The sequence below is a fragment of the Heterodontus francisci genome, chromosome 13 (assembly GCF_036365525.1).
Source record: "Heterodontus francisci isolate sHetFra1 chromosome 13, sHetFra1.hap1, whole genome shotgun sequence".
Classification (NCBI taxonomy): Eukaryota; Metazoa; Chordata; class Chondrichthyes; order Heterodontiformes; family Heterodontidae; genus Heterodontus; species Heterodontus francisci.
Window position 1 is genome coordinate 47,647,788 of NC_090383.1, and position 26,322 is coordinate 47,674,109.

At 42.8% G+C, this 26,322-nt stretch overlaps 1 protein-coding gene and 1 long non-coding RNA gene across 4 annotated transcripts in view; one reads left to right on the top strand and one right to left on the bottom strand.

The window, feature by feature from the left end:
• snx9b (sorting nexin 9b) overlaps window positions 1–26,322 on the bottom strand; it is a 307,428-nt gene that overhangs the window by 253,252 nt on the left and 27,854 nt on the right. The gene's annotated exons all lie outside the window — the stretch shown is intronic.
• The window catches only part of LOC137376367 (uncharacterized), a 35,694-nt gene that overhangs the window by 1,472 nt on the left and 7,900 nt on the right, over window positions 1–26,322 (top strand). Inside the window, exon 2 of the long non-coding RNA XR_010976196.1 lies at window positions 24,492–24,612. This is a non-coding gene — a long non-coding RNA (uncharacterized lncRNA). The remainder of the gene's footprint in view (window positions 1–24,491; window positions 24,613–26,322) is intronic.

A 26,322-nucleotide genomic window follows, 5' to 3' on the forward strand; every position in this document is an offset into this window, starting at 1 on the left:
ATGTTAAAAAGACAAGTCTAAAGTCATTGTGTCTTAATGCGCGGAGCATTCACAATAAAGGTAGATGAATTAACAGCGCAAATAGATATCAACGGGTATGATATAGTTGCAATTACGGAGACATGGCTGCAGGGTGACCAAGGATGGGAACTGAACATCCAGGAGTATTCAATATTTAGGAAGGACAGGCAAAAAGGGAAAGGAGGTGGGGTAGCGTTGTTAGTAAAAGGAGGAAATCAATGCAATAGCGAGGAAGGATGTTGGCTCAGAAAAATCATGATGTGGAAATCGGTATGGCTGAAACGAAGAAGCACCAAGGGGCAGAAAACATTGGTGGGGGTTGTCTATAGGCCCCCAAACAGTAGTGGAGATGTAAAGGATGGAATTAAACAGGAAATTAGAGACACATGCAATAAGGGTACAACTGTAATCATGGATGACCTTAATCTCCATATAGATTGGTCATAGCAAATTAGCAATAATACTGAGGAGGAGGATTTCCTGGAGTGTGTATGTGACTTTTTTTTTTAGACCAATACTTTGAGGAACTAACTAGAGTGGGCTATCTTAGACTGGGTACTGTGCAACAAGAAAGGATTAATTAACAATCTTGTTGTGCAGGGTACCTTGGGGAGGAGCAACCATAACATGATAGAATTCTCCATTAATTTGGAGAGTGAAGTAGTTGAATCCAAAACTAGGGTCCTGAATCTAAATAAAGGAAACTACGAAGGCATGAGGCACGAGTTGGCTATGGTAGATTGGGGAACTTTACTAAAAGGGTTGACGGTGCATAGGCAATGGATGATATTTAACGAATGTGTACATGAATTACAACAATTATTCATTCCTGTTGGGCAAAAAAATAAAACCGGAAAGGTGGCTCAACCGTGGCTTACAAAAGAAATTAGGGATAGTATTAGATCCAAAGAGCAGGCAGATAAAACTACCAGAAAAAGCAGCAAGTCTAAGGATTGGGAGCAGTGTAGAATTCAGCAAAGGAGGACAAAGAGGTTGATTAAGCGGGGGAAAATAGAGTATGAGAGTAAACTTGCGGGGAACATAAAAACTGACCGTAAAAGCTTCTATAAATATATGAAGAGAAAAAGATTAGTGAAGACAAAGGTAGGTCCCTTAGTCGGAAACGGGCAAAATTATAATGGGGAACGAAGAAATGGCAGAACAATTAAACACATACTTTGGTTTTGTCTTCACAAAGGAGGACACAAATAACCTCCCAGAAATGTTAGGGAAGCAAGGATCGAATGAGAGGAGGAACTGAAGGAAATCAGTATTAGTAAAAAAAAAAGTGCTAGGGAAATTAATGGGGTTAAAGGCTGACAAATCCCCAGGGCCTGATAATCTACATCCCAGAGTACTAAAGGAAGTGGCCCTGGAAATAGTGGATGCATTGGCAGTTATCTTCCAAAATTCTATAGACTCTGGAGCAGTTCCTACAGATTAAATGGAGGGTGGCTAATGTAACCCCACTATTTAAAAAAAGGAGGGAGAGAAAAAACAGGGAATTACAGACCAGTTAACCTTACATCAGTAGTGGGGAAAATGCTAGAGTCTATTATAAAGGATGTGATAGTAGAACACCTGAAAAGCATAAATGGGATTGGACCAAGTCAGCATAGATTTATGAAAGGGAAATCATGCTCAACAAATCTACTGGAGTTTTTTGAGGATGTAACTAGTAGAATAGATAAGGGAGAACCAGTGGATGTGGTGTATTTGGATTTTCAGAAGGCTTTTGATAATGTCCCACATAACAGGTTAGTGTGCAAAATTACAGCACATGGAATTGGGGGTAATATACTAGCATGGATTGAGAATTGGTTGACAGACAGCAAACAGAGAGTAGGAATAAACAGTTCTTTTTCCAGGTGGCAGGCAGTGACTAGTGGGGTACCGCAGGGATCAGTGCTTGGGCCCCAGCTATTCACAATATATAGCAATGACATGGGTGAGGGAACTAAATGCAACATTGCCAGGTTTGCAGATGACACAAAGCTGGGGGGGGTGCGCGGCGGGAACGTGAGCTGTGAGGAGGATGCAAAGAGGCTCCAATGTGATTTGGACAAGTTGGGCGAGTAGGCATATGCATGGCAGATGCAGTATAACGTGGATAAATGTGAGGTTATCCACTTTGGTTGTGAAAACAGAAAGGCAGATTATCTGAATGGAGATAGACTGGGAAAGGGGGAGGTGCAATGAGACCTGGGTGTCCTTGTACACCAGTTGCTGAAAGCAAGCATTCAGGTGCAGCAATCAGTTAGGAAGGCGAATGGTATGTTGGCCTTCATTGCAAGAGGATTTGAGAACAGCAGCAAGGATGTCTTACTGCAGTGGTACAGGGCCTTGGTGAGACCACATCTGGAGTATTGTGTGCAGTTTTGGTCTCCTTATCTGAGGAAGGATGCTCTTGCCATGGAGGGAGCGCAAAGGAGATTTATGAGGCTGATTCCTGGGATGGCAGGATTGACGTACGAGGAGAGATTGGGTCGACTAGGCCTATAGGAGTTTAGAAGAATGAGAGGGGATCTCATAGAAACCTGTAAAATTCTAACAGGATTAGACAGGCTAGATGCAGGGAGGATATTCCCGATGGTTGGGGAGTCCAGAACCAGGGGGTCACAATCTCTAGATACAGGGTATGCCATTTAGAACCGAGATGAGGAGAAATTTCTTCACTCAGAGGGTGGTGAACCTGTGGAATTCTCTACCGCAGAAGGCAGTGGAGGCCAAGTCATTAAATATATTCAAGAAGGAGATAGATATATTTCTTAATGCCAAAGGGATCAAGGGATATGGAGAGAAAGCAGGAACAGGGTACTGAATTATACGATCAGCCATGATAGTTTTTGAATGGCAGAGCAGGCTCGAAGGGCCGAATGGCCTACTCCTGCTCCTATTTTCCATGTTTCTATGTAACTTAGGCCAGACAGCACTCTAAGAAGAAAGCTGACAGCTACAGCCAAGAGCTGAATTCAAGCCGTGAGGTGAGAGTGAGTGCCCTTGACATCAAGATAGCATTTGACAAAGCGTGGCATCAAGGAGCCTTAGCAAAACTGAAATCAATGGGAATTGGGAAAGAAACTCTCCACTGGTTGGAGTCATTACCAGAACAAAAGGACAATGATTGTGGCTGTTGGAGACCAATCATCTCAGGCCCAAGGGTTCCTCAGGGCAGTATCCCATGCTCAAACATTTTTAGCTGCTTCAACAATGACCTTCCCTCTCAAGTGGAGGTGTTAGCTGATGATTGTAAATGGTATTGTACACGGTTAAACTTCTTAGAGACTGAAACAGTCCATGCCTGCATGCAGCAAGACCTGGACAACATCCAGGCTTGGGCTGATAAGTGGCAAGTAACATTCGCGCCACGCAAGTGCCAGGCAATGACCATCTCAAAGAGAGTGAATCTTGACATTCAATGGCATTACCATCGCTGAATCCCTCAACATCCTGGGGGCCACCACTGACCAGAAACTGAATTGGACCAGCCACATAAAGGCTGTGGCTACAAGAGCAGGTCAGAGGCTGGGAATTCTGCCGCTAGTAACTCATCGCCCGTCTCCCCAATGCCTGTCCACCATCTACAAGACACAAGTCAGGAGTGTGATGGAATACTCTCCACTTGACTGGATAGGTACAGCTCCAACAACACTCAAGAAGCTTGACACCATCCACGATAAAGCAGCCCGCTTAATTAGCACCTCATCCACCACCTTCAACATACACTCCCTCCATCACTGAACAGTGGCAGCAGTATGTACCATCTACAAGACCCTCTGCAGCAACTCACCAAGGCTCCTTCGACAGCACATTCCAAACCTGCGACCTCTACCACCTAGAATGACAAGGGCAGCTGATGCAAGTTCCCCTCCAAGCTACACACCATCCTGACTTGGAATTATATCACTGTGCCTGCACTGTCACTGGGTCAAAATCCTGGAACTCCCTTCCTGTTGGTGTACCTACACCCCAAAGACTGCAGTGGTTCAAGAAGGCATCTCACCACCACCTTCTCAAGGGAAATTAGAGATGGGCAATAAATGCTGGCCTAGCCAGCAACGCTCACATCCTACAAACAAATTTTTTAAAAAGGTACTGGCGATTAATTTATTAGATTGCATTCAGGTGTCCCATATGGTTCTGACTGGTGAGCGGTTCTTGGAGAAATCTAATGGATGAGATGTCTACTGCCTTCATGGAACAAATTTGACATTCCACTATGACATGATAAGAAGACTCTACGGTTACCAGATTTTGGAATGGTCCATATACCAGATGCAGGCATCAATACAACGGAAGGATTAAAAACAGACAGAATCGTGACGAAAGCATGTTTAACAAATCCAGTTATAATCAGAAGATGAAATGGGAATAATGATAAGAAGAATGAATTCCAGAAATGCTCAAGGAAAAAAGTTAATAGCTCAAGTCACATCTAAAAGCACCTGTCAATATGCCTTCCATTGCCACCTGGGACATTAAAAACAAAATTGTCGGTGGAAAGAGCACAGGAGATCCAGCAACTTGTGGAAACCAACGACATATGGTGGTTTCTTCAAAGCAATCTATGGCCTAAGCATTCAAGGGCCATGCCATTGAGAGCCAAGCATGGAGGAGGAGAACTCATCAAGGACAGGAAGGCAGTCAGTGTTCACTGGAGGGAACATTTTGAATAACTCCTCACCGAGACTCTCTGTCTTAGACTTAAATGTCATCAACTTATCCTCAACTCCCCTTCCAGCTTAGTCTCAGTGCTACCCCAGTCCAGAGCAAGGTCGGAAAAACCATTCAACGGCTGAACAACAACATGGCCTCTGGAGTAGACAGAAGCCCTGCCGAAATCTTGAAACATGGAAGAGATACCTGGCACGACTACACAGCCTCATATCCGTCATCTGAGGACTGACGGGGAACTTCAGGGACACTACGATCGTGACTGTAATGGGGAGAGACAAGACAGATTGCAGCAACTAAAGAGGAATCTCCTGCTGTCTGCCACAGGGAAGATCATTGAGAGAATCCTCCTCAATTGCCTCCTCCCAGTGGAAGAGCTCCTTCCAGAGTCACAGTGCAGTTTCACCCATTAAGAGACACCACATACATGATCTACATTGTGCAACAGATCCAAGAAAAATGCAGGGAACAATGCCAACTGCTGTGCATGGCCTTTTTCGACCTCAAGAGCCTTCAACTCTGTCAAATGCAAAGGCTTATGGAACATCCTTCTCAAATCTGGCTGCTCTCAGAAGTTTGTCACCATCCTCCGTCTACTCCACGATGACATGCAAGCCATGATACTCACCAATGGAATCACCACAGGCCTCATCTTAGTCAAGACTGGGGTCAAACAAAGCTGTATCATACCAACCCTCTTCTCCATTTTACTCTCTGCAATGCTACACCTCGCCTCCAGTAAACTACCCAGAGGTGTGGGGATAATCTACAGTACAGACTGAAGATTGTTCAGCCTACGGCGCTTTCAATCCAAAACCAAAACCACTCCAATCTCAGTCGTCGCGTTTCAGTATGCAGATGATGCTCGTGTGCACTCGCTCTGAAACCAAGCTCTAAATCACTGTCAACGCGACTTCTGCGAAGCATATCACTATATGCTCAGAAAACGAAGGTCCACTCCCAACCAACTCTCATAGCACAACACTTCCCCCGTCAATCAAGATCAATGGCGAGATCCTGGAAAACGTGGACCATTTTCCATATCTTGGGCACCTCCTCTCGGTGAAGGCAGACATAGGTGACTAGGTTCATCATCGCCTCCAATGTGCCAGCTCTGCCTTCGGCCAACTGAGGAAGTGAGCATTTGAGGATGAGGATCTCAAACCCAAGACTAAGATCATAGCTTACTCTGGTAACAGTGATCCCTGCACTCTTATATGCTTCGGAGACTTGGACAACCTACAACACGTACCTCAAAGCACTGGAGAAGTACCACCAGAGGTGTCTTCACAAGATCCTCCAATTCTGGTAGCAAGAAAAGCGGTCTAACAGCAGAGTACTCTCCCAAGCCACCCGGCATTAGGGTGTTAATCACCTAAAACCAACTCCGCTGGACAAGACATGTTGTTCACATGCCTAACACCTGACTTCCGAAGCAGCTGTTCTACTCAGAACTTGATCACAGCAGGAGACTCCCAGGAGAGCAGCAGAAATTTAGAGATATCTTCAAAGCATTTCTAAAGAGATTAAACATCCCCATCGACACGTGGGAGTCTGTGGCTTGTGACCGTCCTAGATGGAGAAAGCTCATTTAGGAAGACATCATACACCTCAAGGGACTTCGTCAGGGACGTGCAAAGGCGAGGTTGAGGTGTCGGAGGGAGCGCACAAACCTCTAAACTACTCCTCTACCCAACCCTTCAAGCACCACCTGCCTCTCATGTGGCAGAGTCTGCAGATCATGCATTGTACTTATCAACAGTCTCAGAACCCATCGAACCAGAGTGGAAGCAAGTCATCCTCAATCCCGAGGAACTGCCCAAGGAGGAAAGGGAAGATGCCTTCCATTGACACATGACACTAATGAGGTAGCTGCTATGGATCGAAAGATATGGAACAAAGAAATACTTGCACCTTACTTTTTTGACATGGCCGCAAGATTTAGATTAGATTAGATTTTAGATTAGAGATACAGCACTGAAACAGGCCCTTCGGCCCACCGAGTCTGTGCCGAACATCAACCACCCATTTATACTAATCCTACACTAATCCCATATTCCTACCAAACATCCCCACCTGTCCCTATATTTCCCTACCACCTACCTATACTAGTGACAATTTATAATGGCCAATTTACCTATCAACCTGCAAGTCTTTTTGGCTTGTGGGAGGAAACCGGAGCACCCGGAGAAAACCCACGCAGACACGGAGAACTTGCAAACTCCACACAGGCAGTACCCGGAATCGAACCCGGGTCCCTGGAGCTGTGAGGCTGCGGTGCTAACCACTGCGCCGCCCTATTTCTACACTGATATATGGTAAGGACAGGAAGGCTATTATAAAACAAATTATGGAGAAATAGAGACTGACTTGGAGCAAAGCTTTTGACTGATCATGGAGGTGAATTTGTGAACAAGGATGTGTGAGAACATGAATACAGCAGCTGAGAGTCCTTTTTTGTGAAAGGAGTCATGCTGTGACTGATGAAATGAGGTGAAAATTTTGGCTAATCAACCAGACTCTACATTTGACAATGGCCTGAGCATGGGTAAGTCACGCAAAGAATTCGCTAGATTTAAAAGAACAGATGGCTAGAGGATATAGTCCTTACCAACTAGTCTGTCGGTGCAATCCCAAATTACCTGCTGTTCTTTGTGATAATCCTCCTGCTGTAGAAGGTACTACAATTCTTTCCATTCTTTGAGCATTTGAATGCTTTGCATGCAGGGAAACAGGCTTTTATTAAGGCTGAGGTATCAGAAAGAATTCGTACAGCACATTAGACCATCTGTGACAGAGCTCAAATCAGGAGATTTGGCGTACTATATAAAAAAAAAAGGATGGTGATAGGTATTGGAAAGGCTCAATTAAGATAATAGGTCTTGATGGTAAGATAGTCCCCGTCAAACATGGCAATCAAACTCCTCACAATTAATTACAAAATCATGGACTCTAAGCAGCTAATCGAAGAAAATGAGGCACTTTGTCCTTCCAATGTTTGCGTGTTTTGTGTGGAGGGTCCTAAGGAACAGAATGCAGCAGGCCAAGGGCTGGAAAGTGGTAAAGAAAGCAATTATGACATACATGACAGCTATCACATCTACAGGCCAGTTGCTCAGAGTGAATACTCAGGTGACATATATTCCAGAGGGATCTAGTGAATGGAGGAATGTGACAATTGTGGGATGTGCAGGAAAAGCTATTGGCAAGTTTAAATACTGATAGAATGTTCAGGATGATGGCCAAGAAGGGAGGTCCACGGTCCAGCAGAATGGGGTGAAATAGTAGAGAGTAAGAAAGCGCAGTGCAAGTAGTGACAGTGAATCAGGAAACGACTCTTGGCATCATAAAATAATGAGAACCTACAGAAAAAACTTTCGATGGTGCAAAAGGGAGATCTCAGAATAGTAGTCCCTACAAACATAAAAAGTGGAAGTAGAGGCTGTAGCTTGAATAGATTACACCATGAAATGAAGGCCACACGTCACAGTAACAGAACAAGATGTAGAAGTCCTCATGATGATGAAATTATGCTGGGTTTCAATAAACTTGGAGGATAAGCTACTGAGAGGCAAAAGAAAGGGAGTTAGATATTTGGAGAGAGTTTGGAGTTTATTCTGAGGTACCAGATAACTAGCTTTGTCACATAGATGGATTTGTACTGAAAATGTCCTTGGAAACAGGACTTAAGGCTAAAGCAAGGCGAGTAGCAAGGTGTTTTGAAGAGTGATTGGATGATACAAATATTAGAGCAGACTCGTCCGCAGCTGGAAAAGCAATCTTAAGAATCTTTTTGGCTCATATTTGAGTGTTAGGTCAATCAACATAAAGGCACCAAATTTCTAAAAGGCATGTGTTTTTTTTAAAAAAAAAGAGAAAGTTGTCTCTGAAACCACCCAAAGAAGCAGCAGATAAAGGAAGGAACACAATGGAAACTAAGCATCTATGGCCTGAATGATGCTTCCAGCATGTGGTATTTTTCAAAGAGGACTGTTTTGCTGAAAATAGGTTGTGGTGTTCAACTAAAGGCAGATCCCACAATCTTTTATTGGTACCATAAAGGAAAACTTTCAGGTATCTTCACGATGTATGTTGATGATTTCTTATGGGATGGTACTGCAGAATGAGAAATGTGTTAAGGTTAGAATAGAATTCAAGATTGAAAATTGAGAGTCTGGCTTTTGGTATATATTTATATTGGAAAAATTAGTTTAGATATTAAGCAAAAGTAGGTCTGGTATAACTTTAAAAAAACAACAACCCGATTGAGAGAATATTACTAACATCCCAGGTCATCACAGAAAGATCATGTTATCTTAAAGAGTCAGAAAAATTGCGAAGCTTGGTTGGTCACTTGAACCAGTTGTGCACTCAGACTAGACCAGATGCTAGTTTGATCTGTTGGAGTTGTCTTGCTCAGAAGGAGGCAGTGATGAAAACAATGAATTGGAGGAATTATGAAAATAAAAAGTCAACTGTTAAAACTAAACCACAAGAACATAGACACTTGTACCAGACAAAATTGAGTAGTGGTCACATGATCCCTCCTGTACTGGAAATACACACCTCCATCTGTTGAGGATGAAAGTCATTAACCTCAGTTGAAATATCTCTGGTGAGAATCTATTTAAATTGAAATGAGTGCCATTGCATATTGTTAACTCCCATCTACATGAACGAATGAACTATGGAGACACATTGACTCACAGCCCAAACCAAAAAGAGTGAAATAGCACCATTACAATAGAACGGTCCCCATTCAAACATCAATAGTTGCCAAGGTTTCCATATCCTGTTTCATTGTGTGGTCACACCAAGGGAGAGGGCCACACGTCACCTAACAAACTCAAATGTGATGGTTTTTGACCTTAAAAAGGTAACTCTCTGGAGAAAGAGGGGAGATCAAGCCAAGAACACAGAAAGCCAGTTTCAAACAGAGGCTGAGAGATCCAGCTAAGAAGAACCCTCCTGAACAAGAACTGAACAACCACTATAGCAGAGAAATTACAAAGTGATTTTGAGACTCTCCATCTGTGAAGATAAACTAAGTTCACACCACCAAATTTGGGCTGAGTTTTAACCACTCAAACGCCAACACTTCAACAAGTTCAAGATTACAAACATCCAGGCCTGCACCTTTAAAAAGACTTCCCTGCTGAGAAGACTCCAACAATATTCTGTAAACCACAAACTCTTACATCACCTTGGAATTTAAATTGTATCCTAACCTTTTCTCTCCATCTATTCTTGTATATGTACGTGTGTGTTGTTATGACCAGGTGAGAAAGTGTTCCAGGGGATCGCTCTCGGCCTTCACTTGATCTTACCGTAATAGGGTTTTATTTTAAAACACACTTTTTTTTAGCCCCCCCCCCCTTAAGTGAATCCTCGTTCACTGCTTTCCAATTATAAGGCAAAGAAACCAGCCAAACAGGTTTTCTTAGGTTTAAAGAAAAAAGGTTGAACTTTATTAAACTCTAATTCGGTTAACGCCTGTGGACACACGACACGCCCATGCTAGCGTGCATATGCAATGAACACACATACAGATAGAGAGACAGAAAAGAAATAAAAAGTGGAAAAGTTTGAGGCAATATCTGAAGATGGTTTTGAATATTGTTCTTCGAGTTCGCTGTAGAGTCTTTGATTGTAGGTAGATCTTGCTTTTCGTTGGAGCTCAGTATTTTTCTTAAACGTTGTTCGATGTAGGAGACTTTTCTCTCGAGGTTCATGTCTTCAGTAAATTTGGAGTTCCGTGAGAAAGAAATGGGAGGAGACAGGAGAGAACTGTGGCGAGCCAGCCAGGAGAGGTCTTTACAGTCCAGGAGCAAACGGTCTCTCTCTCTCAAACTGCCTGTACAAATACAAAAAAAATAACTCAGGTTGCCCAGCAGGTTGGTCATGTGACTAGCTGGTTTGACCACAGCTGTTTATGGATTCGGCCATCTTAGCAGTCATCCTGGAACGTGAGCTTCCTCGCCTTCAATGTCTGGTGATCAAAGTCCATTGTCGGTTGAATGTGTCAGGGAATGGTCCTTTGTCTCCACAAGCACTGTCTGTTAGTATGTAAAATTTTTCCAGCCACGGCTGATCCGTTTAACAAGTCATTTCCTTGCTCCAGCAATAGTTTAAAATCAATGTTCATAGGACAAAATTAGTATGCCTCATTCTTGGCAGGTGGGGGTCTGCATGACAGTGTGTTACTGCGTGATTGGATGAAGTTACAATCATTTCAGGAATAGTTTTAAAAAGCGGTATTTTTTTTTAAACCTACAAGAAAACCTGTCATTTGTCTGTTTGTTTGACCCTAAAAACACTTGGGGACAAAACACCTATTTGTTTAACAAAACGCAAGTGCCGTCAGTTGGGAGGTGAAAAGTGGAAGCCACCCACACCCAACTGTCCATAACAGAGTGAAGTACTACAATGAAACACCCTAAAGTAAAGAATGTTTTAAAGGAAATAAAACATTGAGAGAGTTAATTCTGAATAAATGCGTACTTAAGTTCCCATCCTCAGATGGCCCATATAATGTGAAGCTTGTAATTTTTAATGATACTTCTTCACATGCTAATCTTCCTGATGGGTATTTTAGTGCAGTTAGTTTCATAATATTTGCTGTAGATGAGAATGGGAAGTGTTATCCTTTAGCTTGGGAAGCTAAGAAAATAAAAAGAGCTGTTAAAAGTTATCTGGCTCTTGTGGAATATAGGATTCTATTTGGCAAATATCCTGCACAACGGGGAGTACCGAAAGTAATATACCCATTGAATGTTATGTAGATAATTGTTCATTGTGGGATAATGTACGCTCTACGAAAAGCGTGGATGAGAAAAGGTTACGGATTTACTTTGCTGGCTTGAAACAAATGCCAGAGAAAGGAAATCCCTAAAATTAAAATGGGTGGGTTTAAGCCATCAACTACCAGATAGTTTCACTAAAATAAATGCACATACAAATAAACTGTTAGGGGTCCTGGAGGAAGGGCATATCACAATGTAATGCTTTGTACAAAATTTAAAGACTTTATATACAACCAAAATATCAAAAAAGTTTAATTATTTAATAAAAGAGAAGGGAATCTGTTAATTGTATATTAATTGGGTGTTTAATTAGATTCAGATAGTGGGCATTAATTGTGGATTCCTCTGTGCTCATTGGTTATAGGAGCAAGCTGAAGCTGTGGTTGTTGGATTGGAGGTGCATGATGTGTAAATCTGTAAATAAAAGCTTGCAAAGTATATAAGACCAGGCTCCAGTTAAATCCTTCACTGCCTGCCTATCTCAATTAGAACATCTGTCACGGAGGAATCTGTCAACAGCAGTACTGAGTGGAGTGACACAGCACAGGTCTTGAAGACCAAAACCCATCTTCATACAGAGGATCCTCCATCATGTCATGTGGCATTAGCAAATGATAACTAGGTTTGATTAAGAACTGATCTGAACTGATCTAACAGTTCAAAACTGGGCATCTGTGATGCATTGTGGGCCATCAATAGCAGAATTGTACTTCACCAGTCTGTAACCTCATCGCTTGGAGTTGATCTAATATGAACAAAAGAAGAACAGTACAGCACAGGAACAGGCCATTCGGCCCTCCAAGCCTGCGCCGATCTTGATGCCTGCCTAAATTAAAACCTTCCGCACTTCTGGGGTCCGTATCCCTCTATTCCCATCCTATTCATGTATTTGTCAAGATGCCTCTTAAACGTCTCTATGGTACCTGCTTCCACCACCTCCCCCGGCAACAACTTCCAGGCACTCACCACCCTCTGTGTAAAGAACTTGCCTCGCACATCCCCTCTAAACTTTGCGCCTCGCACCTTAAACCTATGTCCCCTAGTAACTGACTCTTCCACCCTGGGAAAAAGTTTCTGACTATCCACTCTGTCCATGCCGCTCATAACTTTGTAAACCTCCATCATGTCACCCCTCCACCTCCGTTGTTCCAGTGAAAACAATTTGAGTTTATCCAACCTCTCCTCATAGTTAATGCCCTCCAGACCAGGCAACATCCTGGTTTACCTCTTCTGTACCCTCTCCAAAGCCTCCACGTCCTTCTGGACGTGTGGCGACCAGAATTGCACGCAATATTCCAAGTGTGGCCTAACTAAAGTTCTGTACAGCTGCAGCATGAGTTGCCAATTTTTATACTCTATGCCCCGACCGATGAAGGCAAGCATGCCGTATGCCTTCTTGACTACCTTATCCACCCGCATTGCCACTTTCAGTGACCTGTGGACCTGTACGCCCAGATCTCTCTGCCTGTTAATACTCCTAAGGGTTCTCCCATTTACTGTATACTTCCCACCTGTATTAGATCTTCCAAAATGCATTACCTCACATTTGTCCGGATTAAACTCCATCTGCCATTTCTCCGCCCAAGTCTCCAACCGATCTGTATCCTGCTGTATCCTCTGACAATCCTCATCACTATCCGCAACTCCACCAACCTTTGTGTCATCCGCAAACTTACTAATCAGACCTGTTACATTTTCATCCAAATCATTTATGTATACTACAAACAGTAAAGGTCCCAGCACTGATCCTTGCGGAACACCACTAGTCACAGTCCTCCATTCAGAAAAGCACCCTTCCACTGCTCCCCTCTGTCTTCTATGACACAGCCAGTTCTGTATCCATCTTGCCAGCTCACCTCTGATCCCGTGTGACTTCACCTTTTGTACCAGTCTGCCACGAGGGACCTTGTCAAAGGCTTTACTGAAGTCCATGTAGACAACATCCACTGTCCTTCCTTCATCAATCAGCTTCATCACTTCCTCAAAAAACTCAATCAAGTTAGTGAGACACGACCTCCCCTTCACAAAACCATGCTGCCTCTCGCCAATAAGACTATTTGTTTCCAAATGGGAGTAAATCCTATCCCGAAGAATCCTCTCTAATAATTTCCCTACCACTGACGTAAGGCTCACCGGCCTATAATTTCCTGGATTATCCTTGCTATCCTTCTTAAACAAAGGAACAACATTGGCTATTCTCCAGTCCTCTGGGACCTCACCTGTAGCCAATGAGGATGCAAATATTTCTGCCAAGGCCCCAGCAATTTCTTCCTTTGCCTCCCTCAGTATTCTGGGGTAGATCCCATCAGGCCCTGGGGACTTATCTACCTTAATGCTTTGCAAGACGCCCAACACTACCTCCTTTTTGATAACGACATGACCCAGACTATCTACACTCCCGTCCATAGACTCACCATCCACCAAGTTCTTCTCATTGGTGAATACTGATGCAAAGTACTTATTTAGTACCTCGCCCATTACATTACACAAACTTGTAAAGCTACTTTTCGTACTATATTAGAAAACAGAAAGTTAGCTTGGATTTCAATGTTTAAGACGAGTCCTTTGGTACTTGCAATATTCCATCGATAAATATCACTGATTTATTTGCACGGCACCAGCGATCAAATATTACAGAAAGTAGCATCCTCCTCTTGTTACACAGTGCATCTACTTATAAGTTTTTAGTACAGTATCACAAAGTCAACGTTTGAAGAATTGTGGGTCGAAGTAGAAATGTAGGGAATTCAGCAAGCCACACAGGAAGAGTAAGTGGAGGGGTCACACCAAGCCGTGATAATTATATTCAGCTGTTGTATGGTATATGATAGCAAAAGGCCTGAAAGATGATTACATGGCTGCCCTGGGATATCAAGCGGCATGGTGGTGGGTCATAAAACAAAATCAAAAGAAAAGTAAACTTATTTGCAGGGAGGGACATCAACAATCATGCTGCAGGACTAGAAGTGGGGACTGTAATGGCAGAGAATTTAGCCTCAGCTATTTCCACCTTTACTTCCCTCAGCAACTTAGGATGCCTTTCACTTGGACTGCACAACTTTGTTTTTCTCCATTTTGAGCTCTGCCAACATTTTAAGTACCTTATTCTATTTTTTTAAATCCTGTCCAATTTCTTTCTCCTCTCTTCCTTTTCTGTAACATTGGTAGCATCCTCTTCCTTAGTGAAGAGGGATGCAAAGAACAGATGTAGTAACTCAGCTATGTCCTCTGCCTCCATGAGAAGATTTCCTTTTTGGTCCTAAATTGGCCCCACCCATTCTTTGACAATCCTTTTATTTTTTAAATAAAAGATATGCCATCGGTTAATTTTTTCTCATACACGCTCTTTGTGCCTCATTTCCTCTTTCAGTTCTCCTTTGCACCTTATGTATTCTGGTTGTTTGCTACTAATTGAAATCAGACATTTACCATAAGCTTTGTTTGTCGGTTTCATTTTAATCTCATATCGCTTGATGTATCCAGGAGCTGGAACTTTTCCTTGGATTGGAACATGTCTCGTCTGTAACCAAACTATTGCCTCCTTGAAGGCCTCGCATTGCTCACTGTTTTAAATGCCATTCATTGTTTTCAATCCACCTGGGCAAGATGTCTTTTCAACTCCCTGAAATTAGCAGTCCCAGTTGAGTATCTTCATCTTTGAATGTTACTTGTCCTTTTCCATAATTACTGATAATAATTCCATAAAGATATTGTGATCACTGTTTCACAACTGCTTTCCCACTGAAACATGCTCCACTTACCTCACTTCATTCCCCAGAACCAGATCTAGCACTCTTCCTTCCTCAGAAGACTGGAAACATACTAATCAGGAAAGTTCTCCTGCACTCATTTCAGAAATTTCTGCCCCGCCTTGCCCTTTACTGTTTTCCACCCAGTCTATAATAAGGTAATTGAAGCCCTCAGTATCATTATTCTATTGCTTTTACATTTGAAATTTGCCGTCAAACTTGCTCCTCCATCTCATAAGGACATAAGAAACAGGAGCAGGAGAAGGCCATTCGGCCCCTCGAGCCTGCTCCGCCAAAAGATCATGGCTGATCGGAATGTGGCTTCAAACTCCACTTTCCTGCCTGCCCCACCATAACCCTTGATTTCCTTGGAGATCAAAAATCTGTAACTCAGTCTTGAATATATTTAAGGACCCAGCCTCCATTGTTCTCTGGGTTAGAGAATTACCAAGATTAATGACCCTCAAAGAAGAAATTCCTCCTCATTTCTATCTTAAATGAGACACCTCTTACTCTGAATCAGTGCCCACTAGTACTAGATTCCCCCATGACGGGAAACATCTTTTCACTATCTGCCCTGTCAAGCCCCCACAGAATGTTATATGTTTGAATAAGATCACCTCTTTTACTTCTAAATTCTAACGATTATGCGCCCAATTTACTCAACCTTCCCTCATTAGACAACCTATTCATCCCAGGAATCAACCTAGTGAACCTTCTCTGTATTGTGTCAATGCAAGTAAATCCCTCCTTAAATAAGGAGACTGCATGCAGTACTGTAGGTGTGGTCTCCCAATGCCCTCCATCCCCCTTGCAAAAAAAGTCAATATTCTATTTGCCTTCCTAATTACTTGCTGTACTTGCACGATAACTCTCTTTACTGCAGCATTCTCTCCATTTAATTAATATTTTTCTTTTCTATTCTTCCAACCAAAGTGGATAACCTCACAATTTCCCACATTATACTCCATTTGCCAATTTTTTTGCCCAATCAACCTACCTATATCCCTTTGCAGAATCTGTGTCCTCCTCACAACTTGCATTCCCACCTATCTTTGTATTGTCTTCTGTATCATCAGCAAATTTGGCTACAATACACTGTCCTTTCATTCAAGTAATTCAAATAAATTGTAAATAGTTGAGGCCCCAACACTGATCCCTGTGGCACCCCAGTAGTTACTTTGCCAACCTGAAAATGATCCATTTATCCCGACTCAATGTTTTCTGTTAGCTAATGCTCAATCTATGTTAATATATTACCCCCAAAACCATGTGTTCTTTTGGGTAGTAACCTGTAATGCAGCACTTCAATCAAAATCCAAATATACTACATCTACTGGTTCCCCTTTATCCACCCTGCTCGTTACATCCTCAAAAGAATTCTAATAAATTTGTCAAACACAATTTCCCGATCATAAAACCATGTTGACTCTGCTTGATTGTATTATGAGTTTCCTGCTTTCTGTCTCCCTCCTTTCTTGAATAGGGGCATTACATTTGCAGTTTCCCAATTCGCTGGGACCTTTCCAGAATCTGGGAAATTTTGGAAAATTACAACCAATGCATCACTATCTCTGCAGCCACTTCTTTTAACCTGCTAGGATGCAGGCTGTCACATCCAGGGGACTTGTCGGGATTTAATCCCATTAGTTTTCCTTGTACTTTTGCTCTAGAGATAGTGATTGTTTCAAGTTCCTCCCCCCCACACTTTTTGCCCCCTGATTTTCTACTATTATTGGGATGCTTTTAGTATATTTGACTGAGAAGATAGATAGAAAATAATTGTTCAAAGTCTCTTCCATCTCCTGATATCCCATTATTAATTTCTTGTTAGTTTACTCGCATTCTAATTTCTCCCTCTTTTTTTTAAAAAAGCCATCCTTTGCTGGTTTCTAAAATATTCCCAATCTTCTGGCATATCACCAAACTTTGCAGCATTATAAGTCTTCTCTTTCAATTTGATACCATCCCCAACTTCCTTAATTAGCCATGGATAGTGCATCCTTTTTACAGAATCTTTCTTAATAGAATATATCCTTTGTTGCGAGTTATGAAATATCTCCTTAAATGTCTGCCACTGCTTATCTATCATCTTGCCTTTTAAACTATTATCCCAGTCCACTTTAACCAACTCTGTCTGCAGACCTTTGTAATTCCTTTAATCAAGTTCAAGAGACTAGTTTCAGACCCACGTTTCTCAACTTCAAACTGAATGTGAAATTCTATCATGTTATGATCATTCTTCCCATGGATTGAAGATTGGCTAACACACAGAAGGCAGAGAGTCAGGATCAATGGGTCTTTTTCAGGTTGGAAAGCCGTAACTAGTGGGGTGCCACATGGATCGGTCCTAGGGCCTCAGCTATTTACTATCTACATTAATGACTTAGAGGAAGGGACAGAGAGTAGTGTATCCAAATTTGCTGACGATACAAAAATAGGTGAGAAGGCATGTTGTGATGAGGACACAAAGAATCTGCAAAGTGATATAGATAGGTTAAGTGAGTGGGCAAAAATTTGCAGATGGTGTTCAATGTGGGAAAGTGTGAGGTAATTCACTTTGGCAGGAAGAATAAAAAGGCAGACTATTATTTAGATAAAGACTATAAAATACTGCAGTACAGAGGAATCTGGATGTTCTTATGCATGAAACACAAAAGGTTAGCATGCAGGTGCAGCAAGTAATTAGGAAGGCAAATTGAATTTTGGCCTTTATTGCGAGGGGGTTAGAGTTTAAAAATAGGGAAGTCCTGTTACAACTGTACAGGGTGTTGGTGAGGCCACACCTGAAGTACTGCGTACAGTTTTGGTCCCCGTATTTAAAGAAGGATGTACTAGAATTGGAGGCAGTTCAGAAAAGGTTCACTAGGCTGATTCCTGGGATGAAGGGGCTGTCTTATCAAGAACGGCTAAACAGGTTAGGCCTTTATTCATTGGAGTTTAGAAGAATGAGAGATGATCTTATAGAAACTTTTAAGATTTTAAGGGGGCTCGACAGGGTAGATGTTGAGAAGATGTTTCCACTAGTGAGGGAATCTCAAACTGGGGACATAATTACAGAATAAGGGGGCACACATTTAAAACTGAGATGCGAAGGAATTTCTTCTCTCAGAGGGTGGTGAATCTCTGGAATTCACTGCTTCAGAGTTGTGGAGGCTAGGTCACTAAACTGTATTTAAGGAGGAGGTGGATAGATTTTTGAAATCTCGGGGAGTCGAGGGTTAAGCAGAGCAGGCCTGAAAGAGAAGGAGTTGAGGACTGGGACAGATCAGCCATGATCTTATTGAATGGCCTACTCCTGCTCCTATTTCTTATATTCTTATGTTCCCTTGAGGATCCCTTACTATGAGATAATTTAATTAGTTCTGTCTCGTTACACATTACCAGTCTAAAATAGCCTGTTCCCTAGTTGGTTCTACAATGTTCTAAGAAACCATCCTAAATACATTCTATGAACTCTTCAAGACTTCCTTTGCCAATTTGATTTGTCCAATTTATAAGATTACAAATCGCCTACAATTATTACAGTACCTTTCCTACAAGTCTCCATTATTTCTTGCTTTATACTCTGTCCTATAGTGTAACTACTGTTAGGGGGACTATAAACTACTCCCACCAGTGACTTCTTGCCCTTCCCATTTCTGATCTCCACCCAACTGATTCTATTCTTGATCTTCTAAGCTAGGATCATTTCCCACTACAGTACTGATCTCATCCTTTATTACAGGGCTACCCTACCTCCTTTTCCTTTTTTCTTATCCTTTTGAAATGTCAAATATCCTTGAGTGTTCAGTTCCCAGCCTTGGTCACCTTGCAACCAAATTTCTGTAATGGCCATCATACCCATTTATTGCTATTTGTGCCATCAACTCACCGATCATTTTACAAATGCTGCGTGCATTCAGATAAAGAGGATTTAATTCTGTCTTTTTACCATTTTGCCCTACTCTGACCCAATTTGCTACTGCACTTTATTTGTATGCCCTGTCCCTTCCAGTCACACTCTGGTTACCATTACCCATATCGGTACCCTGCATTATTGCCTTGTCCTCCCTCAAACTTTCTAAATTTCCTCTGACTTGAACCCGACCCGTCCACCACCAATGCGCACCCCCCCCCACCAGTTATTTAGTTTAAAGTCCTCTCTACAACCCCAGTTATTCAATTCGCCAAGAGGCTGGTCCCAGCTCAATTCAACTAAAGCCCATCCCAACAGAACAGCTCCCACTTTCCCCAGTACTGATGCCAATGCCCCATGAATTGGAACCCATTTCTCCCACACCGATCTTTGAGCCACTCATTCAACTCTGTGATCTTATTTACCCTATGACAATTTGCTCGTGGATCAGATAGTAATCCAGAGATTACCACCTTTGTAGTTCTGCTTTTTTATTTTAGCCCCTAGCTGTATTTATTCCCTTAGTATACCCCAAGTCCTATCTACATTGTTGTTGCCTACATGGATCACAGCAACTGGATCCTTTCCCTCCTACTCCAGGTTTCTCTCCAGCCCGAGGAGATGTCTTTAAACCTGGCACTGGGCAAGCAACACACCCGTCAGGACTCATGCGCTCAGCAGCACAGAACAGCATCTATCCCCCTAACTGTAATACAACTGCATTCTTTGTTACTCCCCTAACTTGAATAGTCCCATGCACCACAGTGCTGTGGTCAGTTTGCTCATCCTCCCTGCAGTCCCTGCTCTCCACACAGGCTGCATGAACCTCATACCTGCTGGACAAGTGCAAGGGCTGAGGTTCCTCCAGTGCTACCTTCTGGACCCCCCCCATACCTGTCTCAATTGTAGTCACAGCATCCTGTCCCAGACCACAGACCAAATCCGAAGTACTCAACTTAAGGGGTTTGACTGCCTCCTGGAACAAAGCATCCAGGTAACTTTCTCCCTCCCTGAATCAGTGCCAAAAGCTTGGACACCAGCTCATCAACTCCGAGCCGAAGATCCTTGAGCTGCAGACATGGTTGCTGTGATTTCCAAGAGCTCCCACATGCTAAAGCTGCAACACATCTGCCCTGCCATCTCTATTGTACTTGATTTAATTAATTAATTAGGGTTTCAAGTTTGAAATATTACTCAATGATTATTTGTAGCTATATTAAAGTAGTTTAACCAGTGAAGGTAAAAATGTAATTCAATATTCGTATCTCCACAGTCCTAGTTTAAATCACTGCCCTCGTTCGGAGGAAAATATCCTGTAAAACTCACCAACCAATCACCACCTGCTCACCTAAATAATGCCTCTGGACCTCAGCTCTCAGGCCCTCTCTTGGGCCACTATTTGTTTTTCTTTGAAGATCAGAAAAGCACTTCTCTCCACTGCACCGACTTCCCTCACTCACCAAATTCCTGAGTTATATACTCTGTAGACACATACTCCATCGAAGTGGACTCTGTGCATTAGCAAAAGCCTCCTGAATTCCAAAGACCTGAGTCAGCCCCTGCCAACCAGGTAAACCGTTCTAACTAATTAAGTGTGCAGCTGCCACCAGCAGGCAGCTTGGTTACCACTGACTTTTTTATTTTTTAATATATATACATATTTATATTCTTTCATGGGATGTGGGCATCGCTGGCTAGGCCAGCATTTATTGCTCATCCTTAATTGCCCTCAAGAAGGTGGTGGCGAACTGACTTCTTGAACCACTGAAGTTCATGTGGTGTAGGTACACCCACAATACAGTTAGGAAGGGAGTTTCAGGATTTTGACTCAGCGACAGTGAAGGAATGGTGATATAATTCCAAGTCAGGATGGTGTGTGGCTTGGAAAGGAACTTGTATGGGACCACCACCAAGACCACCTGCATCTGCTGCCCTTGTTCTTCTAGGTGGTAGAGGTCACAGGTTTGGAAGGTGCTGTCGAAGGAGCTCTGGCGAGTTGCAGCAGTGCATCTTGTAGATGGTACACACTGCTGCCACTGTGTGTCGGTGGTGGAGGGAGGGAATGCTTGTGGATGGGATGCCAATCAAGAGGGTTGCTTTGACCTGGATGGTGTCGAGCTTCTCGAGTGTTGTTGGAGCTGCACCCATCCAGGGAAGTGGAGAGTATTCCATCACACTCCTGACTTGTGCCTTGTAGATGGTGGACAGGCTTTGGGGAGTTAGTAAGTGAGTTACCTGCCACAGAATTCCCAGCCTCTGACCTGCTCTTGTAGCCACAGTATTTATATAGCTGGTCCAGTTCAGTTTCTGGTCAATGGCAACCCCTAAGATGTTGATAGTAGGGGATTCAGCAATGGTAATGCCATTGGATGTCAAGGGAAGATGGTTGGACTCTCTCTTGTTGGAGATTGTCATTGCCTGGCACTAATGTAATTTGCCACTTATCAGCTCAAATTTGAATGTTGTCCAGGTTTTGCTGCATATGGACATGGACTGCTTCAGTATCTCAGGAGTCACAAATGTGCAATGTTCAGCACAAATCATCAGCAAACATCCCCACTTCTGACCTTATGATGGAGGGGTGGTCATTGATGAAGCAGCTGAAGATGGTTGGACCTAGGACTGAGGAACTCCTGCAGTGATATCTTGGGACTGAGATGATTGACCTCCAACAACCACAACTATCTTCCTTTGCGATAGATAGGACTTCAACCGTTCAAGACTTTTCCTTTGATTCCCATTGACTCCAGTTTTGCTTGGGCTCCTTGATGCCACACTCAGTCAAATGCTGCCTTGATGTCAAGGGCAGTCAGTCACTCTCACCTCTGGAGTTCAGCTCTTTTGTCCATGTTTGGACTAAGGGTGTAAGGAGGTCAGGAGCGGAATGGCCCTGGTGCAACCCAAACTGAACAACAGTGAGTAAGTGCCACTTGATAGCACTGTCGATGACACCTTCGTTGCTGATGATCGAGAGTGGACTGATGGGGTGGTAACTGGCCAGGTTGGATTTGTCCTGCTTTTTGTGTACAGGACATACCTGGGCAATTTTCCACATTGGTCAGGTAGATATCAGTGTTGCAGCTATACTAGAATAGCTTGGCTAGGGGCGCAGCCAGTTCTGGAGCACAAGTCTTCAGTACTATTGCCGGAAGGTTGTCAGGGCCCGTAGCTTTTGCAGTAGCCAGTGAAAGTAACACGGTGAAAGAGACTTCAAGTTAAGGTTAAAGTTAAGTTAAATGATAAAAGCAAAACTTGACTAGGTTTTAGAAAGAGACTAACCCTGAAAACACTTAAGAATTCCCTCACTCACCAAATTCCCAAGTTAAGTACTCTGTAGACATGTACTCTGTGCGACTTCCCACTATTTGCTGGTTTACAGAATATACCCAACATTGTAGCAGCTCGTCTTCTCAACTCTAAGCAAATAGAATAGAATCTCAGAATAATACAGCACAGGAAGCCATATGGCCCAATGTGTCTGTGCCTGTTCTTTCATAGAGCTAGTCAATTAGTCCCCATAACCTGTATAGATTTTTTCCCGCTTCACGTATTTTTCCAATTATCTTTTGAATATTACTACTGAAACAGCTTCCACCACCTTTCGGGGATGTAATCCTTCATAAGAACTACAGTTTGATCAAGGGTCCACACCCTAAACTGTCCTCCCTCTTACAGTTGCTGGTTGACTGGCTGTGTATTTGACAGGCTTTTTTTATTTTTCCAGAAGGTGATCCCACTTCAGATTCCCAATTGTTAAACAGTTATTAGGATGTCAGGGAGCATTTTAAACTTAATTTTGAGTCTCTTTAAATGTGAACAGGGAGATGGACACGTATTTTCTTTATTATTAAAATTTAACTACCATATGGCAACTATTGAAATACTAATGTGTAGGTGCAGAGCTCAGCTTTCCTTGGTCAGAGAGTAAAATGTGAGCTGACAGTATAATACGGGCCTGCAATTACTACATTACAACTTGCATTTATACAGCATCTTTCACATGGTAAAACCATTGAAAGTGCTTCACATGAGCATAATCAAACAAAATTTGGCACCGAGCAACATAAAGAGATAATCGGTCAGATGAACAAAAGCTTGGTCAAATAGGTATGTTTTAACGAGTATCTTAAAAGGAGTAGGGGCATACATGCTTAGGGATGGAATCCCAGAGCTTAGGTAGCTGAAAGACTGATCGCCAATGGTGAATTATTGAAAATTGGGCATCCAAAAGAGGACAGAAGTGGAGAAGCAAAGATCTGAGAGGGTGAGAGGGCTGGAGGTTACTAGCTCAGTTACTCAGAGACCAATCCCAGAGCCACATTTAATCCTTCAAACACATAATTCTTTTCCAGAACAGCAACCAAGACTAATAATCCCCCCACCAACCCCCATACCCCTTCCCCAATTCTCCTGAAAATTGTAACCAGGAATGTTAAGTTCTCATTCCTGACTTTTTTTGAGCCAGGTCTTTGTATTATTCCTACCATATCATAACTCCATTTAGCAACTTCTGCCTTCAGCTCAATCTTATTTATCACACTCCATGCACTTGTACACATACTCCAAACCCGCCCCAGTCTTCTTTATATTTCTCCCCATCTGATTCACTCCTACTTCTGGACAGCTTATTATTCTTGCTCTTTGCCTCTACCAGTCTTCTGTGCAATTACCATTTCTCCTTTCAGATATTTCGTCTTGGTTCCTCTTCCCCTGCCAAATTAGTTTAAACCTGCTCCACAAGCGCAGTGGTTAGCACTGCAGCCTCACAGCTCCAGGGACCCGGGTTCGATTCCGGGTACTGCCTGTGTGGAGTTTGCAAGTTCTCCCTGTGTCTGCATGGGTTTTCTCCGGGTGCTCCGGTTTCCTCCCACAAGCCAAAAGACTTGCAGGTTGACAGGTAAATTGGCCATTATAAATTGTCACTAGTATAGGTAGGTGGTAGGGAAATATAGGGACAGGTGGGGATGTTTGGCAGGAATATAGGATTGGTATAAATGGGTGGTTGATGTTCGGCACAGACTCGGTGGGCCGAAGGGCCTGTTTCAGTGCTGTATCTCTAATCTAATCTAAACATTGGTCCCAACGCATTAATTGTGTACAAGTCCATCCTGCCCCAGAATTAGTCCCAATGCCCAAGGACATTAAAAACATTTAGGAAAAGTACACAGAAGGGCACATTCATTTAAATAGCACCCATCACAATCTCAGTGTGTCCCAAAGAGCTTTACAGCCAACTACTTTTGCGCTGCAGTCACTACTGAATTGTTGAGAAACATGGCAGTTAATTTGCACGCAGTGAGATCCCATAAATCATAATAAAATAATGACCAAATAATCTGCTTTAAGGTGTTGGCTAAGGATCAAACATTGGCCAGGAGAACAGTTCTTCTTTGAAGAGCACCACAGGATCATTTACATCCATCTGAGAGGGCAGACGAAGACCTCGATTTAATGTCTCATCCTAAAGGTATGACAGGGCCCTGAAGCATTGGACTGCATTATGTGCTGCAATCTCAGAAGCAAAGCCTGAATTAAGTGAGCTTCTGACTCAGAGGCGAGAATGCTACCACTAGCCAAGCACTTACTGAAAACAAAAAACAGATCACATTTCTAATGTGTTATACGTTCTCGGTATCACACACACATGCACACCATTTAACCACTTTAAAGCTGTTTTGAACAATTACTCATCTCAGACTCAAGATACAAAAAAAGTCAAGGCCAGGGCTGACCTCCCTCTGCAAATAAAACACTGACTTAACTATTTTGGTAGAAAAACAGAAACGAAAGAGAGAGACTTTGAAAAAAAAACTTGCAAATACTCACTGTTCATAGAATGATACAGCACAAAAGGCCATTTAGCCCATCAGGCCTGCATCAGCTCTTTGAAAGATCTACCTAATTAGTCTCACTTCCCTGCTGCTGCCCCATTATTGTACCTGCTTCTGCCACCCTTTCAGGCAAGGGATTCCAAATCACAACTCACTATACAACAAAAATTTTTGTTGCCTCGGTTTTTATTGCAAATTACCTTAAAAATATTCTTTGGTTACCCATCCTCCTGCCGCTGGAAGTAGTTTTTCCTTATTCTATCAAAATCTTTCATGATTTTGAACACCTCTATTAAATCTCCCTTTAACCTTCACTGCTCTATAGAGACCACTAGCTTCTAGTCTTTCCACGTAACTGAAGTTCCATATCCTAGTACCATTCCAGTAAACCTCACAGTCAGGTCATAACAGCACAGGGAGGTGGCCATTTGGCCCTTCAAGTGCATGCCTGCTCTCTGTTGAGCAACCCAGTCAGTCCCGTTACCTCGCAAGTTTATTTCCTTAAAGCGCCCATCCAATTTCCTTTTGAAGTGATCAAACGTCTTCACTTCCACCATCCTCATCGGCAGCAAGTTCCATATTATTACCACTCACTGCGTAAAAAAAGTTCTTCCTCACATCTCCTGCCCAAACCCTTAAATCTGTGTCCCCCTAGTCCTTGTACTAACAGCTAATGGGAACAGTTTTCCTTTATCTACCTTATCTAAAACAAAGTTATGCATCACCTCAGACTTTTCTATTAAATTCTATCTGCCACTTGTTTGCCCATTCTGATTAGATTAGATTAGAGATACAGCACTGAAACAGGCCCTTCGGCCCACCGAGTCTGTGCCGACCATCAACCACCCATTTATACTAATCCTACACTAATCCCATATTCCTACCACATCCCCACCTGTCCCTATATTTCCCTACCACCTACCTATACTAGTGACAACTTATAATGGCCAATTTACCTACCACCCTGCAAGTCTTTTGGCTTGTGGGAGGAAACCGGAGCACCCGGAGAAAACCCACGCAGACACAGGGAGAACTTGCAAACTCCACACAGGCAGTACCCAAAATTGAACCCGGGTCCCTGGAGCTGTAAGGCTGCGGTGCTAACCACTGCGCCACTGTGCCACCTACATCCTTTTGCAGTTAATTGGTGTCATCCTCATTGTTTGCCACATCTCCAAGTTAGGTATCATTGTGAAATTTTATTCTGTATTCCAATGTCCAAATCATTTCTATATATCAAAAACAGCAATGATCCTAGCATTCAGCCTTGGGGAACCCTCTATCTATCATCCTCCAGTCTGAAAAACAATCATTTACCATGACTCACTGTTTTCAGTCCTTCAGCC